The sequence below is a fragment of the Acomys minous genome (genome assembly GCF_964271855.1).
Source record: "Acomys minous genome assembly, chromosome: 18".
In the NCBI taxonomy this organism is placed as follows: Eukaryota; Metazoa; Chordata; class Mammalia; order Rodentia; family Muridae; genus Acomys; species Acomys minous.
The window spans coordinates 46,856,492-46,868,988 of record NC_140501.1 but is presented as its reverse complement, the minus strand read 5'-3'; the positions used below and the strand labels follow the sequence as shown (position 1 = coordinate 46,868,988).

At 43.5% G+C, this 12,497-nt stretch overlaps 1 long non-coding RNA gene across 1 annotated transcript; it reads left to right on the top strand.

The window, feature by feature from the left end:
• The first annotated feature begins 7,696 nt into the window (after window positions 1-7,696).
• LOC311589096 lies at window positions 7,697-10,966 on the top strand. The gene is made up of 3 exons (XR_014776422.1): window positions 7,697-7,850; window positions 8,090-8,234; window positions 10,835-10,966. It is a non-coding gene; the product is annotated as an uncharacterized lncRNA (long non-coding RNA).
• Window positions 10,967-12,497: the final 1,531 nt, after the last annotated feature.

Sequence of the window (12,497 nt, the reverse complement as noted above, 5' to 3'; positions counted from 1 at the left end):
ATCAATGCTCCAGTTAAAACAGAGACCCGGAGCCAGTTTGGGAAGCAGGAGACAGTTGGCAAACAGCATCACCATCACGGGTGACGTTCCCTCCCAGAGCAGGCTCTGCATGCTGTGAGCATTTCCCTTCCCCCAGTCAATTTGCCTTGCCTGCCTGCCCGCATATACAGAAGGGAAATCTGAGAGGCCAGTTACTAAGGAGACCAAAAAGGTGCTCTTTCTGAGTCACCCTCTGTTTGGAGGGAATGTGGGTGTAGTTTCTGTGGCAGAAGCTTCAGTGGTGATTAATTCATTTTTTACATCCGTTTCAGGGCACAAGGGATGAAGAATTAATTTCAAATTAAGCCTTCCCCTTCGACAACACTCAGGCCTAAGGGAGGGAGGAGCTCGGGCAGCGGGCTGGCAGGTGACAGGAGAAAGTGACTCACTGGCTTGGTGTAAGGGAGAGGGTCATAGGAGAAGCCTTGCCTTCCACAGGGAGGGAGGGAGACAGGCAGAAGTGTCCAGATCAGTAAATGGCTGTACCTTGGGTCCAGATAAGGCACAGGTGACAAATCAGTCATCTGACCCAGGAAAAAGAGCTGGAAAGGGATGTGACCGTGATCTTATCTCGATGCTGTGCTAAGCCTTGCATAACTGCCAGTCCCCACCAAGGAACCAAGCCTGTTAAAATAAAAGATGTGGAGAAGGATGCAGAGAGATGGGGGAACCGAGGAGAGACACGACTTCATTTTTGACATCTTCCTGGGAGACAGCAGTACCATGGGGAAATACCATGTTGTTAGCCATGACGTCCATGCTGTGTGTAGTCCTAGTAATGGCATCCAATAGCTGGGTCCTTAGACAGCTGAGCCTTGTGAACAGCATAGGCCTTGCAGGAAGGTTGGAAGGATCTGCTCACAGCAGGCACCCGGAAAGTACTGGGATTTCCTTCTCTTAACCCAGTCAGCTAAAAAAGCAGGCTGGGATAGAATCACAAAAATCTATCTGGGAAACTTGGCCAATGACAATGTTTCAATAAACTCTACAGCTCGTGAGAAGTCCAAAGGATTTCTAGCTTTGGGGATACGGGAATCTCTGTCTCCAATCAGAAGCTGTCTTATCTTCTGGTCACTGAGAAAGTCCATTCCCTGTTGGCCTGACATGGGCTTTGGAGTCACATATGACCAACCCAAGCGTCTCACCCAAACTGTTGGTTTCTTATTTTATTTATTTTTTTTAAATAATTCATTCAGATTACATCCCGATTGTTATCGTCTCACTTGTGTCTTCCAGTCCCCCGCCCCACCCTATTCCCTCCCCTAGACCTGTGACAGAAGGGGACCTCTTGTACCATTCTTCCTCATCTGATTGCTGGTTTTTGGAAGAATATAGCAGACTTAGCTCTAGCCACCCAAAATCCTCCATTCTGTTCTCTGCTTCCCTTTGTTTTTAAGAAGTGTGACTTAAACCTAATGCTCATGGTTTAGGCACCCACTCTACCACTTAGATATATTCAAAGACCCCTTTAAGTTTTATTTTGAGACAGGGTCTTACTAAATTGTCCATGATGGCTTTGAACTTGTGATCTCCCTGCCTTATCCTCCTGAGTAGCTGAAATTACAGACACACAAAATCAGACACTCTCTCTTCTTTCTCTCTTCTTTTTCTCCTTCTCCTTCTTCTCTCCTCCTCCTCCTCTTCTTCCTCCTCCTCCTCCTCCTTCTTCTTCTCCTCCCTCTTTCTTCCTCTTCTTTTTTGGAACTATAGATGCATACTGACAGTAGCTAAACAACCTTCTTGTATCCCACTTAGGTGTGGGCAGTCATAGGTGACAGCAATATGTGTGCATGAATGCTGAGTTAGCAGCATCAAAGGCCTACAGTATGTCTTTCCTCTTCACTTCCTGTGTCACTACAATGGTAACCTGGGCATACTGGTGCTTATTTTAACCCTGTGGTAGGTGACAGTTCTCTGGTGGATGGTGAGGGAATAAGTATGAAAAGAAGTTGGTTCCATGAATGATGTCATAGAATAGAGCTTCATATCACACTAGCATATTGTATGGAACTGACACAGGAGCATAGCCGACCAATCGAAATAAACAATGCAACATTACACTGTTGCATCGGTGGATCTCCTTATATTATCAACCTAGACAGAACTTACCTAAGCCAGATCCTATTCAGGTATTCTTCAGAAATAGATACCGTGGCTGGGCATTTCACCAGAGTAGAATGCCTGCCTCTGCTCTGTGGACACTCTTACTTCGTGAATGGAACCCAAGACTGAATAGTCTTACATGGCATCCTCATAGATGACAAGAGAGCTCAAATGGAAGATATTTGTTTTCCTGAATGACCTCAAAGAACAGAGCCCAAGACAACATCTGGGATGGTATACAGAAAGGCATCCCCTGATGGGTCTGGCTTTTACCTGCATCCCTTCTTCTCTTCCTCTTAGGCTCCATCATCACCCCTTAAATTGCCTGGGATTATCAGGAACCTTCCAACTGGGTAAGCCTGGTAGTCCACTTCGTCTTCACTAGCTTAATCTAGCAGGTCTTCAAAAAGGCCACGCAGCACATACCTGCCAGATCAGAAATATACCACACCAACTTTCAACAGCCTTGTGGCCTGTTTGGAGTGAAGCTAGTGTCACCAACATTCAGAATGGAACTTTCCCAAGATGCTGAGAGAATCTGGTGTGCTCTCACAAGAGAAACTTTTGTTGACTATGTCTGGTGCTATTATTCTGGGAGCCGGGCTTCTGAACACCACTGTGGTCCAGAGAGTCAGCTAGTGTGTGTGCCTGCCATTGGCCTCTGGGCAAAAAGGCTTTAATTGGTCAAGGATGAATAGTTGGGAAGTTCTTTCTATCTTAGTACCTATCTCATGTTTATCTGAAGAATCTCTAAATGTCTTATCCTCTAGCCTTAGAGAAGCCAGGTGGGAAATAAATATGATCCATGGCTTCCATTGAAGATGCACTTTTGATAATGGGTTTAGATTTTCCCACTTTGTTTTTCATTCAGTTCCCATACATTTCTCTGCACTTATGGTACAATTATCACAGCTCCTTCTCAGCATGGAGAGCATTGCACATCAAAAGATTTTGGCATGCTAGGAGTATTGCTGTTTGCATTTTCGTAAAATCTATTTTTATTTTGGGTTCCATACATCTCTTTCTCCCTACTCCACCCCAATCCCTTCTAACACCCCAATACTGGATAGGGAAGAAAGAAAGTTAGTGGGGAGAGGGGGCATAGGTTTCCTTAGCTGCTTCCTGCTCTTCAGGGTCATCAGTTCTTTGGGGCAAGTCCAATCTTCAAGATACCTCCAACTTCTTCTCATCAAACTGCATCAACAGCAACCAGGAGCAGCAAGGAGGAAGCACCAGCAGACTTCTTCTTTCTTGGAGCCTCCAATCTCTCTGTGTGTCTGGCTTTTACGCCCCACTGAGAAAGATCATGCCCCCACACTCACAAGGCAGTTCACAGCTGACGAATATCACACACCCTCTCAGGAAGAATGATGAGCTGTGGACAAACTGGAGCAGCCCCATATCCCACACCTGGGATTAAAACAAAAACATGTTTACATATAAACCAAAGCACCCACGCCATATAGCTCAGTGGAAGAGCCTCTGCATGGCCTGTAAATGGCCTTGGCTTCCATCTCTAGCACATTTACTGTCTTCTTTACATGGCCACTGCTATACCCGGGGTCTGATCTAGTCTTTCTCTCTGGTTTCTTGTCTCAGAGAATGGTACTGCTATGAGTTCTCAGTCATCTGAAGGATTCATCCGGCGGTGTGACTCGTAAACCACAGAGCTCTGTCTACGTTTATTTCCTAAACACTCCCTGGCTCTCCTCACTTGATGGCGTTTTCGTCTTTACACTAGTCTGAGCCACCGTCCCCTAATGGCCTCATCATCCCTGGCAGGCCTCCTCCTGATCTTGCCTACACAATGGGGCCAGAGTGGTACTTTCAAAACAAAACATCTCTTTGTATTACTCACCTCCTTCCTAAACCCCAGTGACTAGTGACAGCCAGCCCGCCAATGGCAATCCCCTAAACACACATAAACGGAGAATTTCCCAGGTACTGCAATGAAGACAGAAAATCACCAAGGACAGTCCAGCAGTGATTTTTATCCCACAGGACCAAGTCTTGAGGCCTGGACCATGTGGACCTCTGAGTAGAGGACTTGTTGGCCTTAGACGTGATGTGAAAATAAATACTGGAAACCTTGTGGTTCAAGGAATTTTCATACTTAAAATAAGTAGTCACTCTGACAAACACTAGGCACTGTTGAAACCCCAAGGCACCTGGGCACAGAAAGGATGCCTGGAGGCTTCACACCGTCCACGATGTCTTTGGTTCATCTTGCTTTCATTTTTTTTCCCAAAACTCGAGCCCTTCAAATTTCATTATACCACAGCTATCTGAAGCACCCGCATGGGTAAGTTGGGTCAAATTTGAAATGCCCCTTCATATTTGTCAACACACACACACAATGTGTCCTCAGTCCGTTCCTCATCCACAGCCTCAGGAGCTTCAGGATGCCGCCATTTCACACTTGTTTACATCGCTTGCCTCTGATCTACCCAGTCAGTATCCTCAACACAGAAGGACTGTGTGTTCTGTTTGAAATGTTGCTTAGGTAGGAGCGATGATCCCTGCCCCTGCTTGGGCCACAGTGAGAATTCTGTGCTCACACCACCCAAAGGAAACAAAGAACTGTGTGTCATGGCAACCAGTTCCTACCTGGCAACAGACTCCAGAGAACTCACAGTAAGCCAGAGCTCTGCATTGATATTTGCCATTAAAAATCAATTTAGAGAATCAGTAGAACTGTGGAAATAATTAGGATAATTCAGTTTTTTATGCTAATGTTTTACGTTGGCATACAAAGTAATATATCTCGCCGTGGGATTTTCATACATGTATATCATCATATTTTGTCTTTATTCCCCCTTGTTGCCCACGGCCCTCGGAAGCCTTGGTGCCCTGCCCTTGCTGGCCTTTTTCCTCCCTCCAAATGGTCACCCTTCTGTGTTTATGTCACATGTATTATATTGCTCTCTCCTCACACCCCTAACCTTTCAATATCTCTTCTTCTTTGCTCATAGTTCATATCCATATTCTGCTTTCCAGTCCTACACACACACACACACACACACACACACACACAATGTAGACTCGGCATATGAGAGGAAAACACACTATTTTTCCTTCTGACTCTGGTATATTTCATGTTAATATCATTATCTCCGGTTTCATCCATTTTCTGGAAGATCTCATGATTTCTCTTATGCCTGCATAAAAACCCACTGTGTGTAAGCACCATGTTTACCTTTCCTGTTCCTGTAGGCTGGTTCCATTTCCTGGCAACTGTGACCAGTTCAGCAAAAGCCATGGGTCTCTGCCCCCAGGGGAGGCACAGGCCACACAGTCGTCCTATGGTTAGTAATTCAAAGGACCCTGCATGCTGACTTCTATGGTGGCTTTGCCCGTTAGCATTTCCATGAGCACTGTGCTCATGTCCGTCCTCTTACCTCAGCCTCCCTTGTGCCGGGGTTACAGGCATGAGCCACTTACACTCGGGCCTTTTTGCAGCTTTTGATGCTCCTGAAACCTTGTAAGGGGAACTGCTGGGTGCCCACAGGTTTTGACTTCTGAACACTGACACCTAACCCTATTCTAGGACTTGAGAAATCTTCTAATCTGTTAGCTTTTAAGCCTTCAGTCGGCATACTAAAACTAGTATAACCACTGAGGTAAGGTATAGAGTAAGGGCCTAAGGGAGGGGAGGATCTACCAAGAAAAGGGAAATAAAACCTATAGTTATGAAGAGATGGGGCCAGGGGAGACTGAAGGAGAAGCATCAAATGGGGAGGAGGATGGGAGAGAGGGAGCCTGTGGGGGAGGGGCAACTAATACTAAGGTCCATTTGAGGGGTCGTAGCAGCTTCTCCTACCACAGAAACTTCCTAAAGCACACAATGCATGACAGAAATATACACGGAGGCACAAAATAATGAGGGGGACAAATCCCCAACTAGCTATCTTTTGCCACCAAGTGAAGCCCCCCCAGTGCCAGGAATGGGTTACAATAGTTGAATATTGGTAAAGGGGGGGCACCATGGAAGCCCCCAGCAACATTTCAGACTATTGCTAATGTTATTAACTACTCTCCACAAACAGATGGAAAGGCTCTATTGGTGAAGACAATAGTTACATACCTCATCGAACCTGAAGAAGTCGATATGGTACCTAACCAGACCCTTCACCACTATTGACTTGTTATGCACCTGTGGTACTAGAAAGCACTGTGCACAATAGCAGAGGAGAAAGATAACCACCAACCCAGCTACAAACTCTGGGGACTACAACCATGACCTGCCTGCCCTGCTTGTTATCTTCCCTGCACAAACAACAGAGATAAGTGACTCTCTTGTCATCTTTCTGAGCTCATCCTCAGGACCATTTTTCCCCCCCGGAACTTTCCTTCCCTGTCAACCAATCAGGTCTCATTGCTAGAGGATTTTACAGTATTCTGCATATTGGTCACCACTGCAGTTTGTGTGTTTAGAGAATTACTTGACAGTTGTCTGTTATTCTGCAGTGGCAATGTCTTGTTCTGTATACTGTTGCTTCCCCTGTGTCGCCTGATGCCTGGCATGGTAGCTACTCAGTAAATTTAACAAGTGAGTGACTTTGTGTTTGTTTTAGAAAGGAATCTCTGTATAATTGGCTTTTCTTCTCTTCTTAGATTGTGTTTGGCAGATTGTCAGCAAGTATTTATTGAACTTTGTGAGGTGGAAAGAATTGTTCTGTATTTTTAGAAGTCCTGTAGTGTTTGGTATATGAATTCTGTGCTGTGATTTTAGGGAAGACAAATAAGGCTCACCGAAGAGGCTGGTCTTCATCTTATGAGCCATGGTAAAGCTGGATGAGTAACCGGAGACCAACGAGCAATCAAGAAAATCAGTTCCAAAAATAACACGTTAGCAATGTAGCTCAGATTGATGGGAGGAAAGTTACCAACATCCTTCCCCCTCAGGAGTGACGTGGGACATTTTCATTAGGGATTTCTCTGCTCTGAACAAGTGCAATATGCCACAGTGTCTCACTCTAGGTAGCTTAAGTCAGCATTGCATCACAGGCAAACAATGTGAGGTATCCCAAATTCCTGTCTCCAGAAAGGAAGGAAACAAGTCCCCAGGCCAGTGTTTGTAGGGCTGTGATACAAACACAGAAGTCATTCTGAAGACTATAGCTAGTTTAGAGGAACACCACTGTGGTTGCCAAGCAACTATATGGACTCTCTTTCCATTTTCAAATGCCATGTGACAACAAAAGGGGGCTGTATAGGATGTCAAGCAACAGGCTCAAGTCACTGATGGGTGACACCTGTAGCAACATGGTTTCATTAGCGACAGCAAGTATTGTAAATACACACACACACACACACACACACACACACACACACACAGTGAGGAGACGTGGACAGTACAGAGGAAGCAGGGGAAAGGGTGGACCTTGACTTCCCTTTCCCAAAATGGGAAGCAAGGCAGAAATGAAATGAATATCCATCGTACAAATATCTGAAGACTGTTCAATGTCCTGCTTGCCTGTCTCACTAGAGGAGTAACCTGCATTGTGAGCGCTTGTGTGGAGACCATGTTGTGTCGTCCATTAGTAAACCAGAAGCTTAAGAAAACCAATTCAGATCCTTTATTGATCCAAGATGTCAAACTGAAACATAATGCCCTAAACTCTATTTGGAGCCTGGAAAAATAACATCTCCTCCAAGCTTACCTAAGAAGAAATAGCAATACAGTCAAAGTTCTGATGAACCAACTGGTAAGTCAGACCAAGGTTAACATCCTTTCATAAGATATGAATTTAAAGGTGGGCCAATGCAGAGCAGTTAGTGAGAGACAAGAATGTGAGGTTTTAACAACAGCGATGTCAGAAGGGTTAGTTAGGCCTGAATATTAAGACACATGACAGTGGACAGGACATGGCGGTGATTTGTTGGCTTTGGAAACCCAGCATCAATCTGATTTCCATCATTTTCTTCCTTTCTGATTTCATTTAAGAGCATCTTCCTCTCCATATGCCAACCTGATGGCCAAAGGAACAGGCCCTTTCTTCAAAGCAAACAGAAGAAGATCTTCATAATTTCCATCTATGTGAGAGATGAGCACATGCTGGCTCCACTGATTGGACTCAGTGTCTTACAAGGTTGCTTTCTTGTTTATATTTGCTTAGCTTACATGGCTAGAGACTGGTCCTAGGGCTACACACATGCCAGGCAGGGGCTATGACTCTCAGCTACAACTCCACTCGTACCCTCTTGAATCTGAGTCTCAAGTCAGCAAAGAAGAGAAAGCCCTTCATCTCCGAGGCAGGAGCCGTGGCTGCACAGCCCATTCTGCTTTGCAGCTGTGGCTGGATTTTATTGCCTGAGCCTTGGCTTCTGTTGATCTTACTGGTTCAGTGCTTATTTCTCCAGCCTCCTGGGGATCCTCTGAGCCCTTATGTCTTTCCAACAAATTCCTTTGAGTGAAGACAACCCAAACGACTAATAGACAAATGGTAAATTCATATGAAAAAGGCTATTGGAATGGTATGAAAATAAAGAGCATTCAAAGGCATATGCTTAGGAGAGTCAGGGCTTGGGATTATCTGGGTTAGGATTCCAGAATGCAGAGAAAATTGGGGCAAGTGGGGCTTCTCAGGATCAAGTGTAGACCTCAAAATTAGACAGGAAACAGTCAAAGGAATGGGAAAAAAAAAACAATTTTTGTGTCAGCAATCCAGAAATGACATAGAGTTTTTTAATACCTGAAATACAATATGGAAAAGTAGATAGAGCTATACAATTTTTAGAAAGATGAAACAACACAGAGATGAACAAATATAGACAAGGGGTTTTTGTTCTAGCCCTGGCTGGAGGGCAGGAGAGACGATGTGGCTAAGGAGGGAGCTTCTGGCCTGGGGCAGCCAGGACCTAAGACCATGGAGACTTTGGGGAGTAAGGCTTGTAGAAGACATGTTAAGAGTGTCACCTACCTCTATGGAAGGAGAGGGAAGACAGAGTGGAAGGAGGAAAGAGGAGAGGAGAGGGGAGGGGGGGAGGGGAGGAGAGGGGAGGGGAGGGGAGGGGAGGAGAAGGGGAGAGGAGGAGAGGGGAGGGGAGGGGAAGGGAGGGGAGGGGAGGGGAGGAGAGGGGAAGGGAGGGGAGGGGAGGGGAGGGGAGGGGAGGGGAGGGGAAGGGCAAATATTCAAAGTTCTGATGAACCACTGGTAATTCAGACCAAGGTTAACATCTTTTCATAAGATATGAATTCAAAGATGAGCTAATGTGAAGAGGAAGTGGACCCTTGGTCCTCACCCTCCTATGCAGACTTAGCTGGAAATCCAGCTCTGGGAATCTGGAACATGCAGCTCACACAGGAATACATTAAGGGGCAGAGAATCAACCATGACCACACAGAGTGGAGATAGTGGTCACCTCACCTAGAAGACCACTCACTGTGGTATGCAAAGGTGAGATCTGAGAAGGAATTGAACAGCATAAGTAAAACCACCCCTGTCTGGAAGACACTCAGTAATTTCCTGTTGCTGCTGTAACAAATACAACAACTTAGCCCAACACAGATTTCCATTACAATTCTGTAGGTTAGAAGTCTAAAATTCATTTCACTAACCTAAAGTCAGAGTCACCCAGGCTGGCTCCTTCCAGAAGCTTCAAAAGAGTGTGGCTATTATTATTGTTATTGTTATTGTTATTTTGAAACCTTCAGCCTATAGAGGACACTTGCACTTTTTGGATGTAGCCCCTTCCTCTAATTGCTCCAGTCTTATGCATCTATCATTATATGTCCTCCAATTATAACCTTCTGCCTCCGGTTATAAGAACTAGTCATAATTACATTGATCATCCCAGGATCATTTATGATAATCTCCATTTCAAGAGACTTTGTGTCAGGACTCTAATTATGCCTGGAATTTCTCAACATTTAGAAAACACAAATGCTGTTCCTAGTTTATTTAACCATTTCCCCAATTTTATTTCAGCCCCTACAAAGGTATTGTTCATCCCAAATCAGCCAGAAGAAACCTTAAGAGGATGACACTCCATTTCCCTGAAGGAGGGTCGAATGGGTTTTTGGTTGCTTTCTTGGGCTATAGAGGGTTGTTTTCAGTGGGAGTTGGTTATAAGTTATTATTGGTCTTATTTAAAGAGAAAACAAGGTTGGATGCAGGGATGTCTCTCTTTTCCTTTATCTTCAATTCTTAGGTTTGGAGATAGGGGCTGAAAAGAAAGAATGGGAATATAGGACTAAATAGGGAAGAAAGAACAAAAAGTAGATTAGTGAAGCTACTCCTCACCTTAATGCCTCGATTGTTACTAACGAGGTTATTTTTAATTCACTGGTATAGAATTTTGTATATAGATGGAAAATAAGTTTAACTCTAGATACAGTGGTATAGAATTCAAATGTAAGATTATTCATCATATACATTATATATATTTCTACTCTAATATGTGGTATTATACCCATATAACTCAATCATAATATAAGGTTTATTTCCAATACGTTTACAGTGCTATTTCAGGCTGTTTAGGATAAATAAGATATACACATTAACTGTTAGTTGATCAAATCATGATCATGTCAATTACTAGCTTATTTTTATCACAAGAACATACCTCCTAGGTGTAACAGATAAACATGATTCTATAGAAAGATAAAGTAAAATGGTTAGATAAGATCTTCAAAAACCTTAGAGACATACAGACTACGGTATTTCAAAATGTTTTTATTATTTTAAAGATTCACTGACAATGAGACAGGTTAACTGCTGGAAACACCCAGCCCACCTGACAGAGGATGATAAGCATCAAAGAACCTTCTTATGGAGAAGGCTTCAAATGTGGCAAACAAGCCACTGGCCAAAATGTCCTCGTTTCTACCACAGACAGAATTCTGCCTTAAAAAAAAATTGACGGCCAAACTCAGTGAAGACAAGGTAAGCAAGTCCTCAGTAGTTCCTGCCTCACAAATATGACTGTCAGATATACTGGGCCAGAAGGCTAAAAATGATGCTCCAACATTATAGAGAATTTGGGGTGACTATTAAGGTAGCAAACTGTCTCTGTCATCTTCTCATTTGAAAAACTACTAACCTGCACTCTCAGAATACTCAATTTTATTCCTTCTCAAGTCTCTGATGGGTTTGAAGACCAGGTCATTTAGTCTTCCAATGAAGCTTAGTTGTTTAGGGGTTAAGATGTTTTTAGGCCTAAATAGATGTTTTAAGTTGATAATGACGAGATATGATAGATACTGATTTACATTCAGAATTTTAGACTCACCAAGATAGGACAGATGTTTTCTTCAAGGCCACCAAATACAAAAAGCAAAAACACTAAGAATGTAACATTTATATAATTCCTGATTGTGTCATGATTCTTCTCGATGTAGGTAGTTTATTGTATATATGTGTAATAATAGAAATGCATATGTAAAAATATTTAATAAAAAATAAATAAAATATAAATTTAAAAAAGATACTGTGTATCATCACAATTACACCCTTTGCTATGTAAGGTATCGTATTTCCAGTTCTCTGTATTAGGACATGGACATCTTTGGGATGTGATTATTCAGCATACCAAGCCCTGGGGTTGAGCCCATTGCAGAGGATAGCTTGGAACTGGGGTAAGCAACTGATTTACAGTGTGTCTTAGATCCACTTTGTAAAATAGGATGCTACCCTTTACATGAGCACTGAGAGGTCAAGCCTGGCCCAGATTCTCATTCTAAGAGGAGATGTGATGAGCAAGCATGGCCTTGTATGTGAATGAGTTTGACTAGTTCAGTCCCAGCTCAGCATTAGACTCCAGGTAGAGGCTCCCCCATCTGCTGCATCTCTCATGCCTCTTTATCAGCCACAGAGTTTTAACCACTTAGTCTGAAAGGATGCAAGATGTAGGGAATTTGGGCTGGAGAGATGGCTCAGCAGTTAAGAGCACTGGCTGTTCATCCAGAGGTCCTGAGTTCAATTCCCAGCCACCACATGGTGGCTCACAACCATCTATAATGAGATCTGATGCCCTCTTCTGTACTGTAGGGGTACATGAAGATAGGCCATTATATGCATAAAATAAATAAGTTTTTAAAAAGTGTCTTTAAAGAAAAAAAAAGATGTAGGGAATTCTACTGGATTCCATCCAGACTCCTAGAAGTGGCGGGGTCTACCTAATGCAAACAATAAAATGCAAACTTAAAAATTCAATCAGATTGGGTTCTAGGGTTCTCCCCAAGAGAGAACAAGTTGACAAGGATCCCAGAAGAAGAGTCAGAGAGAAGGCGCCTCAAAGTATCACAATTCACACGGGACATTTTTTAAAATTGTATTTATTTTGTATGAATGGGTGTTTGCCTGTATGTATGTATGTATGTAAACCATGATACCACATGCATGCTCAGTGCC